The sequence below is a fragment of the Molossus molossus genome, unplaced genomic scaffold, assembly GCF_014108415.1.
Source record: "Molossus molossus isolate mMolMol1 unplaced genomic scaffold, mMolMol1.p scaffold_m16_p_12, whole genome shotgun sequence".
NCBI lineage: Eukaryota > Metazoa > Chordata > Mammalia > Chiroptera > Molossidae > Molossus > Molossus molossus.
Window position 1 is genome coordinate 78,177,900 of NW_023425347.1, and position 12,760 is coordinate 78,190,659.

The following is a 12,760-nucleotide window of genomic DNA, read 5'->3' on the forward strand; positions in this document are numbered from 1 at the left end:
AGAACCTGGTACCATACTCAAGAATCTTAGTGCAGACAGAATCTACTCCCAGTGGTTTAAATAGAGAGAGATTTATTATAGAGATCAGGCAGTAAGCAGTCCTGGGAGGGTCGGGAAATAAAGCCAGGAGAAATGTCCTGCTATAAAATAGAGCTGTTCTAGGGACGCCCCATGGCCACCCCCTCCCACTGATTAACACTGATGACTAGGAACTTCACAGTGGACACAGCCAGAGCTTCTGTAGATGATCTCCTAGCTACCACCTTGCCTGGCTCATTCCCACCTGCCATGGTTCATCACGCCTTCTTGGTGAAACCTAGGTCACACGCAAAATCCTAGTTAGCAGAGGATGTTAGAGAAATGTAACCTTTAGCATCCCAGTCTCTACTGTACCGGAAGAATGTACCCTATTATCTAGGGGCATTCCAGGAATTTAAGGAAAATCCTGGGATCTGATCCTCTGAATAAGCTCATATGTCACTTCTTGGGTGAAGCTAGCTTCAATCCCTCAGGTTGACTTACCGTGCTTTCTATGGCCTTCTAGAAATCTTTATACACACCTCAGCTGAAAACTACTGCACTGTATTAATTTAATGTTTCTGTGCCCCCACTAGTCTGAGCCTTCCTCAAGGCCAAGACCCTGTGTTTTTATCCATATCTGAGGTGCCCAGCATGTGATCTATCACACAGTAGGTGCCAACAGACCTGTTTTGGAAGCATGGGTGAGTATGCAGTGTTTGCAGAAGACCTGCCTCCTGCCATAGCTATTTTCCGAACTGTGTGTCCTGTAGGGGAGAGTCTGGGGTGCTACTGTTCTCTCGGAAGGAGGGCAGTGCAGAGATTTAGCCACTCTTCCCAGGAATGCATTTATTCTTCATTGTACCCAGGATACAGCCCCACTCCTTGGGAACCCTGGAGCAAAGTACACAGCGGACACAGATCAGCCTGCCTCGCAGAGTTTAGAACACTCTATTGACCTCATGATGCACAAGACACATGGGTCCAGGCAACATAATATCCAGGACTAGCCCATGGGAATGAACTTCATAAACAGCAGGATTATCCAACCCCTTCCTCATCTGTGGTTCTCTTTATCACCATGACTACCTGCATCCCATGGACACAGAGAACCCTTATCCCAGGGAGCCTTTCATGTTTACCTCTAAGAGTCCCACTCAGTGATCTTATCTTCCTCTTCTGGGTCTCTGCTACACACTGGTATCTGTCCATGTTCTAGGTTTCAAGTGATAGAAGCCCAGCTTCAAAATGTAACAAAAAATGAGACTTTGTTAGAAGACTCTTGTGATTGTTGAAGGGGTGTAGCGTGACCTAGGGGAGAACCAGAACTGACAGATTTATTCTCTCTCTCTCTCGTTCCATCTTGCTCATCCTTGTGCATCAGCGTTGCTCCCTCAAACCAGCTTTCTGCATACGTCAAGACACGACCTCTGGTATTTTCCATGCCTTACACCCACTGTTTAACCACAGAGAAAACCAGCTCATCTTCCCTTAATTCTGGGTCTGAAGCTCTCAGGGAAGACCTCTGTCCAGCCCAGTGCAGGTCTCTTGTCCATAATTAAGCTATATCTGAATGACTCAGTGTAACCATGGGGTAGGTACTGTGATTGGCAGCTCCCTGAAGTGCACATTGTTGGAGCTGTTATACCAAAGAGGGGGAAGCTGCTCTTTGAAGATGGACAGGGAGCTGGGCACACAAAATATTAAATGAGCCCCCTCCAATCAGCACTCAATAAAGTGGATTGGGTGTTCCCAGCCTTCTGGGGCTAAACTGAACACTCTACATTAGTACATCAAAATGAAAACAAATGCCAAGATGATCCTCCATGGAAAGTAGTGGGAAGGCCAATAACTCCCATCCTGACCCAACTTAATCATGAAAGGAGCTTATAAAGCAGACCAGCAACTGAGGCTCTCTGGAGCTCTGAGGAGAAGTAGTTTCGATCTATATCCAGCCCGAACAAGAGTGCTGTGACTGATTAAGGATGTCTGCCACAGGCCACAGATGGAAGGTGGCCGAGCATGCCAGTTCTGTTCTACAATGCTCTGTAATAGAAGGGAGTGTGGGACGGAGCTCCAAACTGTGGTCAGAGTGAAGAAGCAAAGTGACCATCGTCAACTTTAGTCCCCTCAGGCCGGTCTCTGGGTGCACAGCTGGCCACAGACCCTTTCAAGGATTCCTCTTTTCAGCCTCCCCTGTACTCTGAATCAGGCCGCGTTCAAGGCCGGACCACAGCTTCAGGTCTGTACATAGATGTGTAGGTGTCTTCTTATTTACAGTCAGCCAACTGCATGGCCAAGGGTTCCGCTCTCCCATAAGTGATACTGAGATGAATTGGCTATTTGTGTGGGCTCAGGCTCTGAGAGCATCCTTAGTGGACGCCGGTCTCTCCTGCTGCTCTAGTTCATCCTAATGGCCAACTGTGGAGGGGTTCACACTGATAAAACGAGAGCTCTTCAGGCCAAGCAGAAACCCAAGCGATGCTTGCTCATGTGCTGGAATAATTGCAGGTGTTTGTAGTAGCACCTTGTTGGCAGCACAGCTGCAAAACAAAAAAACAAACCCACCTCTGATTCCAGGATTTCCTCTGAATCAGTTAAAATGGTGCTAGGCCTTTGAGTAGATTGTTGCAGGAGAATAAGAGGGCCAGATCTGAGTGGAGCTAGCATCATGGCCTGGGTCATTCCGTTTCCCTAGTGCTGATGCCAACTCTCTGCGTGCTGGGCCAAAGCTGGCAAGGACGGGATGCTCAGATGTGGTCTCTGTCCTGTCCTGTCCTATGTGGGCTCAGGACTCAAACGCTGGCCACTGGTCACCAGTGCCATGAGAAAGGAGAACTTGTACCAAAGTGTACCAAATAACCTAATTGACTTCTATTCCAATGCGTTGTGAAAGTTTTGAGGTTGAATTAGAGATTTGCCCTTAACCTCCAGCCTTCCAAACAGTCCACAACTTTCCTTTGCTGGAGGCTATATCCACCAAGGGACCAAGGCCCTTCGTATGTGTGTTGTTATCTAAAATAAAACCATCATCCAACCTGATCCAGAAAGAGCGCCGTGATTGATTAGTGATGTCTGCCACGGGCGGAGGGTAGAGGACTGTGAGTGTGCCGTCAGCTGAGCCCCAGCTCCCTGGCCCTGAGCCCTCTGGAGCTGGCCTCTTATTTGCCTACGTCCTGCTAAGGGAACTGGGGTCCCTGTAATCAGGGATTACTACCTTTCTTCCTGTCCCAGGTGGAGGAAACAACTGACATACTCTTGTGCTCCACAGGACAGTACTCAGGGGAGCCTATTGGATTTCAGTTAATATTCTCTCTCAGCTAATATTCTCTCTCTCTCTTCTATATGTCTGTATGTCTCACTCCAGCCCAGCCCAGGCTTTCTCCAACCACAAGTGGCCCCAGAGTAACAGGCTCTTTCTGCCCTAGACTGAGACCTTGGGTGGGCAGACCACAGACACCTTACTCCAAGCTGCACCACCTGGCTTTCTAAGCCCTTCCCTGGGGCAGTGGGCGTGAGCAAAGCCATGATGTAGTACTTGGAGCATCTGGGAGAAGCAGGGGGGCCCCTGGGAGGTTTCCAAGTCCTGTGCACCGTGGGCTGTGGAGTGAAGTTTGTCTGTGAGTGAACCTGATGTGGCCATGTGCTAACTACAGAGTCGCATTAGGCCATGCGCTCCCTGTCATGGGAGGTTTGTAAGAAGCCCTGGCAAATGGTTCCTTGAGGATTCCTCTCCTGGCAGAGAGCCAAGGGCCCTTCTTGCCTTGTGTGTAATGGGCACAAGGTTGTGTGTGCATTCACTGAACTGTGCTCATTGGGTCCCTCTGGTCTCTGCAGAAGCTCGTAGCCCCCTCTGACTACACAGTCCCTACCCTGAGAGGTCACCTAATTTGGCAGGACTCTGCCAGGGCGCTTCTACTTCTCACTGTTCCAGAGTTTTTACTTAACCAGCCCTGGGGCTTCTCCAAACCTCATCTCCCACAGGTGAGCTCAGACCTGGCTTCCGGCTCTTTCCCCACTCTCTCTCTCTGTCTTCTCTCCTCCTGCTCCTCATTTTCCTCCCTCCTCCAGGCCTTCATCCTTCTCCCACTGTTTTGCTTCCTCCCAGTCAATCTCCAGCCCACTCCCAATTTGCATTTACAATCAACCTCATCTACATAGAACACCCATCTGGTGGCTCACAGATTATGGGAACAGGTGTGCACTACAACACAGGCTTCTGGGATGGGGCTTTGCACCTCACTTTTTTGAGCTAGGGGCAACTCATTTTCTTTATGGCAAAGCCCAGTTGGCTTGTTGATATTGGTGTTTAAAAGATGTGGGAGGCAGAGGAAATGACAAGCTTTATGTGAACCAAGAAAGTGATGTGGATGTGAGGCTGTATCAGTAGAGGTCTGAGGTCCAGAATGAGGGAGGAGATGGCCTGTTTTGGTGCTGCCCTTGTCTGCGGTTTTGATGACATACTCGGGCATATTGCGAGAAGGAGTATTAGGATTGGCACGGCAAGAGCTATTGTGGTAACTCTAGGAGGGAGGTAATATCACAGCCCCATTTTACAGATAAGGAAATAGAGACTTGGGGAGGTTCGCTGAGAGGTGCTGTGAAGGGCTTTGAGTCCTATCTCTGCCATTTCCCAGCTGGGTGACCATGGGCAAGTTCCTTAGCTTCTCTGAGCCTCAGCGTCATCACTTGTAAAATGTGGATGATAATAGTATGAATTCATGGCTATTTTGAGGGTTAAATGGGCTAGTGTACTGTCCGGTGACTGGCACAAAGCCTGGCCCTGAAACCTGAGCTGCTGGGGCTGGAGGTGTGTCCCCCATTGTCCCTTTCACTGCCGTTGTTGTGGGGAGGCTGCGAGCAGGAGCCGGAGTTGGGGAGGGAGGAGGAGGCCCACACTGACAGCCGCTTCTCTTTCACCTCGCAGGACCTGAAGGCACGGGAACCTGTTTGCCTTCCTCTGAGGGGTCTGACAAGTGTAATCATGCAGTTGAGTAGTAACACCAAAGAGGCTCTGAATATGACACTTGTCGCCGGCTGTGAGCAGGGCTGGCTACAGGCGCTGCCTTCAGAAGACACCTGCCGGAGACTCCCACCGATTTCCACCGCTGAGCTCCCGCCCCACATGGGCTGGGGGCCGGCTGTACAGGGCTGGGCACTCTGAGGCCTCCTGACCTGCTTCTGGAAAACCCGGTCAGGAAGAGTGCCGAGAGGCTCTGCGGAGGGTCCGGTGCTGGTGGGCTCTCTCGGAACCCTCGGGGCCCGGACGGATGTGGGAGGGAGAGACCCCTCAAGGCAGAGGCAGCCAAGTCCTTCTTCCCCAGTAAGTCAGGAAGGCTGCAGTGAGGTCCAGCCCATGGGCTGCTCAGGATGAAATCACCTCTGAGCCCTCCTCCCTGCTCCCCGTGGTCAGCTGACAACCTAGCCTTTCATTTCCCTGAGAGAACAGAAGCAATCGGAAGTGGACTTCACACACTGCCCCTCCGCTACCGAGCTCCCTGTGCCCACGAGTGTGCCCCCTCTGCTGCGTCGTGCCCTGGACTCCGGCTCGTCGACCCACTCGCGGGCATGGCTCTGGGTTGTTCTGGGCCTCACTGCCTTTCCCCACCCTGGCTGGACCATTTCCATCATAAACATGGCGCTCTAACTATATAGCCGGTCTTAGAAAACAAAAGAACCTTCTCTCGACCTCCCCTCCCCGACAGCTAGGCCGGTTCTCTGCTTCCCTGGGCAGCAGACTCCCAGAGAGGGGCTCGGTGCGCGGGGCCAGGCCGTTGCCTCTCTCGAGCCCATCCCATCAGGGCTGCAGTGACCGAGGTCCTGGCCCTCCTCTACCTCCGTGCTGCCAAACCCCACGGTCAGGCCTCCACCTTGGCGGCAGCAGGTGACACGTCGGCCACAGCCTCTCCCCAGAGCCTTTCGTCACCTGGCTTCCTCCGCTGGCTCTCCCTCGGCCGTCCTTCAAGGTTCCTCCTCGTCGCCCAGCCCTGAACATCAAGGGACGGATCTTCTCCGCCTGCTCACAGTCCCCATGTGACCCCTTTCCGTCCATTCGGCCCACCCTCCTACTCTCTCGTGGCTTCCCCAGATCACTCAGATTTAAATTCAAAGTTTCCACTGTGGCTTGCAAGCCATGCAGGATCAGACCCCTCTGATGTCATCTTCAGACGCAAATAGGTGTTAAATGAACAGATTGGGGTACAAAGCGGGGAGGTTGGGCTCATGGCCATGCCAGGACGTGGCCCCCTTTTCTCTCCGGGCCTATAGCTGTACAGTCTCTGTGCTCCGTGCCCCCTCAGGAACGTCCTGGCCACCTTCATGGGATCCACCTGACAACAGCCAGCCCGAGCCCCTCCCCAAGCCGGGGCTGCTGGCTTCCTCAGCTCTGCGCTGCTGCTTCATCCTATTTCCCTGGTGGCCGTGGGACCTGCTGTTGTTTCTTAGCCAGGTCAGGCTTTTTCATACCTGTGCACCTCTGCACCTGCAGGTCTGCCTGGGCCTCCTTCCTGTCCTCCCCACTGCTTGCACCAGGTCTTCCTTCAAGACCCAAGCCAGGTGTCATCTCCTTCAGGACCACTTCCCCACAGCATCAAATTAAGGAGAGGACCGGCGAGCTGCTGCCTGGGGTACCTGCCCTAAAGGAGCCCCCAGTCACCACTGGGAATGTACAGACACGGAGGAGGTTTTGTTTAGCAGAACTCCCCTCTGGCAGAGGAGCCGCTCATTGATAAGCAGCGGAGGGTATGGATGTCGGTGGGAAGTGGGACTCAAAGAGGAAGGAGAATGGGAGCGTCTGCCATCTTTGGGGCTTTTGTTTTAAGAGGCGGGATGCAAATGTGGGGGCAAAGGACCTAGAGCACAGGCTGGGCCTCTCATCAAAACAGATGGGTAACATCGGTGTGAACGGAGTACCACACGGTGTCTTCGGGGGGCTCCTGTGGGCATCCATTTAGCCCTGCTTGCCCACGCTCTCCAATCAGTTATCCATGCACTTAGCATCTTCGATCCCACTGAGAACTGCTGTGCACTGCGACCTTCCGTTCATCCACCTGACCCTCCTAGACTGCAGTCCCTTGGAAGACAGGGTCTGTAGCTTTTCTAGCTTTATGATCCTAGCAGTGATAGAAGACCAGCATGCAGAGGGTATTTAATAAATGTTTGTTGATTTGTGGCTGGATTTCCCCTTCCCACCCACCTGCACATAGGCTGGTTTTTCCTCGTGCTGAGACTGGGCTGGAATCACCCCTGAGCTTGCAGGTGCACAGATTAGTCCACACCGATGTCACCGGCTGGTCCAGGGGCCAGAGAGGGTGCTCTGAGCTCGGGTTCAGTAAACACAGGATCCTCCTCGCTGTGTGAGATGTTCATTTTTGCCTCTAAGGATCGATCTTTCCATGAGAAAAAAGTTGGCGTGGTGGCTCCCAAAAGTCCTTCTCACTCTGAGAGAAGCTGTGCAGTAGTGGAGGGCTCTTGAGATTTGGAGTCACAAAAGCTGGCTCACCCTCTGCAAGCCTCAGTTTCCTCATCTCTAAAATGGGGGCAGTAGTGAGGATTTAACCTAGCAGGTGTGAGCGAGCTTGGGCAGCTACATGGGGCTATGTTCCTGGAAGGGATTATAGACCATGTGATCACCACCTGCTGTCTAGCAGCTCCCATCTGCCCTGTAATCGAACCCTGATCCATGTCACTGAAGACCTTGGAGACCTCCATTCATACTCTCATTCTGTCTTCTATATCACTATTCATGAGTTCATTCATTCAACGCTTTCACTGAATGCCTGTTGTGTCAGGCCCTGGAGCTGCAATTGTTCAAAACTGAATGGAACTAGGGGTAGCTTCAGCCCTAGGAGCTAATGGTTTAGAAGGGTAGTGATAGCTATTCCCATTTATTGAGGCTTCTATGCCAGGCACTGAGTTAGGGGCTTTCATAGGGATGGTCTCATTTCATCCTCACAAATTACTGTCCCCATTCTGTAGGTGTGTAATCTAAGGAGCAGAGAGGCTAAACTACTTGTCCAGCTAGGAATGGTGGAGATAGAATTAGAATCCAAGTCCTTTGGTTTAAGATTCTGAGATACCACCACCCCCACCCCCCCGCCAAGCCATACCACCCTACTGGGCCCGTGATCACACTTAGCCGCTGATGATGGCGGAGCATGTGACATCTGCCTAGAGTGCACGTCCCCACCCCAGAGGTGTGAGGAGGGTCCAGCCCAGCCCCGCAGCAGCCATCACCCAGGGCCTCCTGTGGGATCAGTCTCACTGAGCGCTTGGACCCCTGCTCACTCGGTGAACCTTCCAGGACACAGAGTGAGAGGACCTGGGCCCCATGCCCTTGAGATGCCCCCACCCCGCCCACGCCACTTCTGCAGTTCCCTTTGTTCTTGCTCCCAAGTCACAAGGTGACAATCTGCTCCTCCTTCCCGAGGCAGCTGCGATCTGAGTCACCACTGGGGCCTTTGTCGGAGCTGCTCAGAGAAGGCTCTAGAAAAACACTGCCACAGTGGGGTCAGAGCCTGCTCCGCTTGGAATCTATAAAAGACTTTTGGGTCAAATACCTTACATTCACAGACTCTACTGACATCAAGAAAGAGCCTCCCAGAAATGAAGGTGGGCAGGCTAGGATAGGGGTTAGCTCTCACGGACGACCCATACAAGCCCTTCTGTGGGTATGTGGGTGTTTGTGATTGAAAACATGCTCATGCGGAAGAGCGCCTGTGTGTGCAGGTGTGTGCACAGGGCCATGTGGGTGCTGTCTCTATGCATGGGTCTCCCTGGATGTGTCTGTGGGTTCGCTCTTGTGCATAACAGACCACCCCATTTGTCGCTGCCCATGCACCTGAGGCTTGCCTGAGCTCGGTTGATCTAGGCTGGCTCTCCTGCACATCTCCCGTCCTCCTGCTGGGACCAGCAGGCTCGTCCAGGCATGTTCACCTGATGGTGTTGGCATAAAGGCAAGAGGGCAAGTGGCAATACCTGGGGCATCTTAGGATCTTGCCTTAGAACTGATACTTTATCACATCTGCAGTATTCTATCGGCCAAAGCAAGTCACATGACCAAAAACAAAGTTAAGAGGCAGGGAAACATATTCTGCTCCCCTCCGCGGGAAGCACTGTGAAGTCATATGAACAAGCATGAGAATACAGGGAGAGGCGAAGAATTGGGGCCAGTATTATGCTCTACCATGTACACATGCATAATTGTTTGCATATGTTCATGCACATGGAAGCAAAATGTTTGGGCATGTGCATGAGCGTATGCAGCTGTATGTGTGCATGGGTGCCCTGTCACATGCCTGCCAATGTATGTGTAGCTGTGTACATGCATAAGAATGTCAAGCTGAACACGTACCTGTGTTGTGTGTGTCTGAGTAGGAGCATTCCGCAGACACACGGCAGCACTTGGCCAGGCCACACCGAAGGGACTCTCCGACCGAGACTCGTGCCATCTGTATGTGCTCAGGTAGCTCTGGCTGTGTTAGTGGCCCTGAGAAAATTCACTGGTCAGTTGTCTTGTAGTCTATTATTACCCAGATGTCTGTGTGTTCCAAACAATTGTTTTTAAATTGCTTCATTAGTCTGCCTCGGCAGACCCGATCCTGCTACACTTGACTGGCTCGGATTCTCTGAGACAGAGCCGGTGGCAGCTGGGCAGGCTCCTTGCTTGCTGATGTATTTCCTAGAAGGGTGTGCAGAAGGGGTGCCCCTAGAGGAGACGAGGAGGAGGTGCCCTCACTCACACCACAGACGAGGCAGCGTTGAAAGGTGTGGACTGCAAAGTTAGAGCCTGCTGGTTTCAATCCAGAATCTGCCATTTACAAACCTCATGACCTTGTGTAAGCTCCTTAAGCCTCAATTTTTCCTTCTGCAGAATGGAGTCACTGTCCCGACATTGCGGGTTGGAGTGAGGCAGGAAGGAGGTGATGCGGTGTGTACAGAACCGCACGGTCCACCTGCCAGCCACCAGAGCATGGCTGTTTCTTTCCCACTGCTTCCACAAGAGGCCTCTGGCTGCAGAGACGGCCACAGTCAGGTCTGAGCAGCTGGCTGGGTGGCACCAGTGGCCCCCACAGGTCCATTTGACTCGGGTGACTCAGTGATATTCCAGGGACTTTCCCTGAGGACCCACATCTAACCAACCCTGCTGTGCCCATGGACAACCCTGCAGGCAGAGATCAGGAAACGGGACTGGGGTCAGGTGGCCCGGGCTCAAATCCCCGCCGTCCGGCCACCAGCGGTGTGACCTTGGGCTAACAGCCTATCTTCTCCAAGGCCTGGTGTGCGCCTCTGAAAACAGGGATAACAGCACACGACTCGCAGGGCACATTTGCTGCCTCCCTGGAGCTTTCTGCAGCTCCAAATCCATCTTACTCTCCGGGTGGAAATCGTCCGGACATCTCACCCACGGCCGAGCTTCGTGAAGACAAAGTCTCTCTCAGCGACTCCGCGTCAGGAGCGCCGGCCCCCACCCTCCGGTGCAGGAGGCAGCTCTGGGCTTCTGAGTTGTGTCATCTCCTTCTCTCATTAGCTGTCACTTCTCCAGCAGCCAGAGTGCGACAGACCCTCCTGGCCTGCTCCTAGTCCCCCACAGGAACTCTTTCTGCAAAGGGTCACACACAAGTCTTTTAGACTTTGTGGATCACGTATGGTCTCTGCCACGTACTCTTCTCTGTGTGTTATTGTCGTCTGGTTTCAACCCTTTAGACATGTAAAACCCATTTTTAGCTCGACAGCCGCACCAAGACAGGGTGCGGGCTGGAGCTAGCTGGCGGGGAGGCAGGCAAACACACTGTGCGACACGGATGTTCAGTGAACGTTATGCGGGTGATGCGTGAGAACACCGCAGGGCCTTGGGTGGTGATCTTAGGACCGACAGGCATTTCCCCTCAGACCAGTGAGAGGTCATACTCCCGGGGCTAAATAGCCCAGCAAGTTTTTGAAAAAGATGTTTGAATTATATTTGATAAAATATGATATGTGTTCATGATTGTAAAAATCAGTCACAGAAGCACACCAAGAAGAAAGTTAAAAACTCACCCGAAAGTCACCCTGGCCAGTTTTGCTCCGTGGTTAGAGCATTGGCCCATGCATGGACCAAAGAGCTGTGGGTTTGATTCTGGTCAAGGGCACATACCTGGGTTGTGGTTCTGCCCTTGGCCCCGGTCTGAGTTGTGCGGCGATGTGTGTCTCCCACATCAATGTTTCTCTCTCTCCCCACCCCTCAGACTATCTGAAGATAAATAGAAAAATATCCTCGGGTGAAGATTTAAAAAAAAAATCACCCAAAATTCTACTCCTGGAAACAACCCCTGGTACCATTCTGGCGAACGCGCCCAGACACCTCTGTCTGATCGTAAACACATATGTACATGGATTTAAATGAATGGGAGCAGACGCCACATGCTGTGTAAATGCTTTTCTTTTCTCTCGACAATATGTTGTGGACATCTTCTCATGTCAATAAATACAGAGCGACAGCTTCGCGTTAAGAGGCTGCATAATATTTGATGGCACGTGCAGAGAGGACTTGTGAATGCAGCTGAGTCCAGGGTGACTCTGATGTGGGTGTCTGGGGCGGGGCTCAGAGGAAGGCTGGCGCAGGGCGGGGGCCAGGCTGGGCTCCAACACCTTCAGCCCGCGGCACGGCCTCAAGCGGGGCTGCTCCAACTTGCTCTATAAAAGTCATTGTCCTCCTGTCTTGGTTTCTTTGTGAGGTGCCCCAGTAAGGCATGGCAGACATCGCCACTTTGCAGAGGCTCTGATAATCCAATGTACAGATCAGAAAAATGAAGAGGGTTATTCCTTGGGAGATTACGGTCAGTCATTAAGAACAACTCACTGCTTTTGTGATCCTGGGCAAGTTGCTGAAATCCTGAAGATGGCATTTCCCCATCTGTAAACTGGGGATGATAATAGTCCCTAAACCGCGGAGCTGCGGTGAGGACTGAAGGAGATAAGGGAACGGAATACACTGTCTGTCTGGCATATGTAGGTGTTCAGTCAGCGTCAGTCCCCGCTGTCCCAACCATCCCTCCTCCTCCTGCTTCCTCTCTGGAGACCTCCAGCTCTCCTCCGACCTAGACAGGTGAGGGTAGAGAGAGGCTTCTCTGTGGGGGACAGGTCCTAGATGAAAAGCTGGGGGGCTGAGGGGTTCAGACAGAAGAAGAGACTTGGGGGGGAAATCTTGGTTCTCCAATCCCCACAGGGAGCTAAATGAGTGGGGAAGGGCAGGGAGTGAGGGACTTCAAGTTAGACCTCCATCAATGGCAGAAGGTGCTGGGACACCCAGCATGGCTCACCAAGGGCAGGTGTTTCTAACGGGAGAGCCCCAGGGGGAGTAACAAGCACGCTCGCTGCAGGACTGTGAGCGTAAGTGGGGACGACCTGAGCAAAATCTTTCCAGATCAGAGTCTGGGATAACAGGTCAGCTGGCAGACCCTCTGAAGCTTGATGGGATGTGGCGAGGACAGAGGGGCAAAGGTGGGCTTCCCACCTGTTCCCGGGGCAGGCGGGGCTCCAGCTGCCGCCTCTGCAATCTGCATGCAGCCCTCGCCTCTCACCAGCTCTGCATGCAGCAGCCTGCTCCCAGAGATGAGCTATTTTAAGTGCTTCCCCTCCGCCCCTAAGGGTGCCATGTGTTTATCTTGCTTTCTAGTTAAAAGGGAAAATCAATTTCACTGTTACCTTAGGAGAGTTTGGGGGTAGGGGCTGTGGAGTGGCTTCATTTCATGAAAATGAAAGT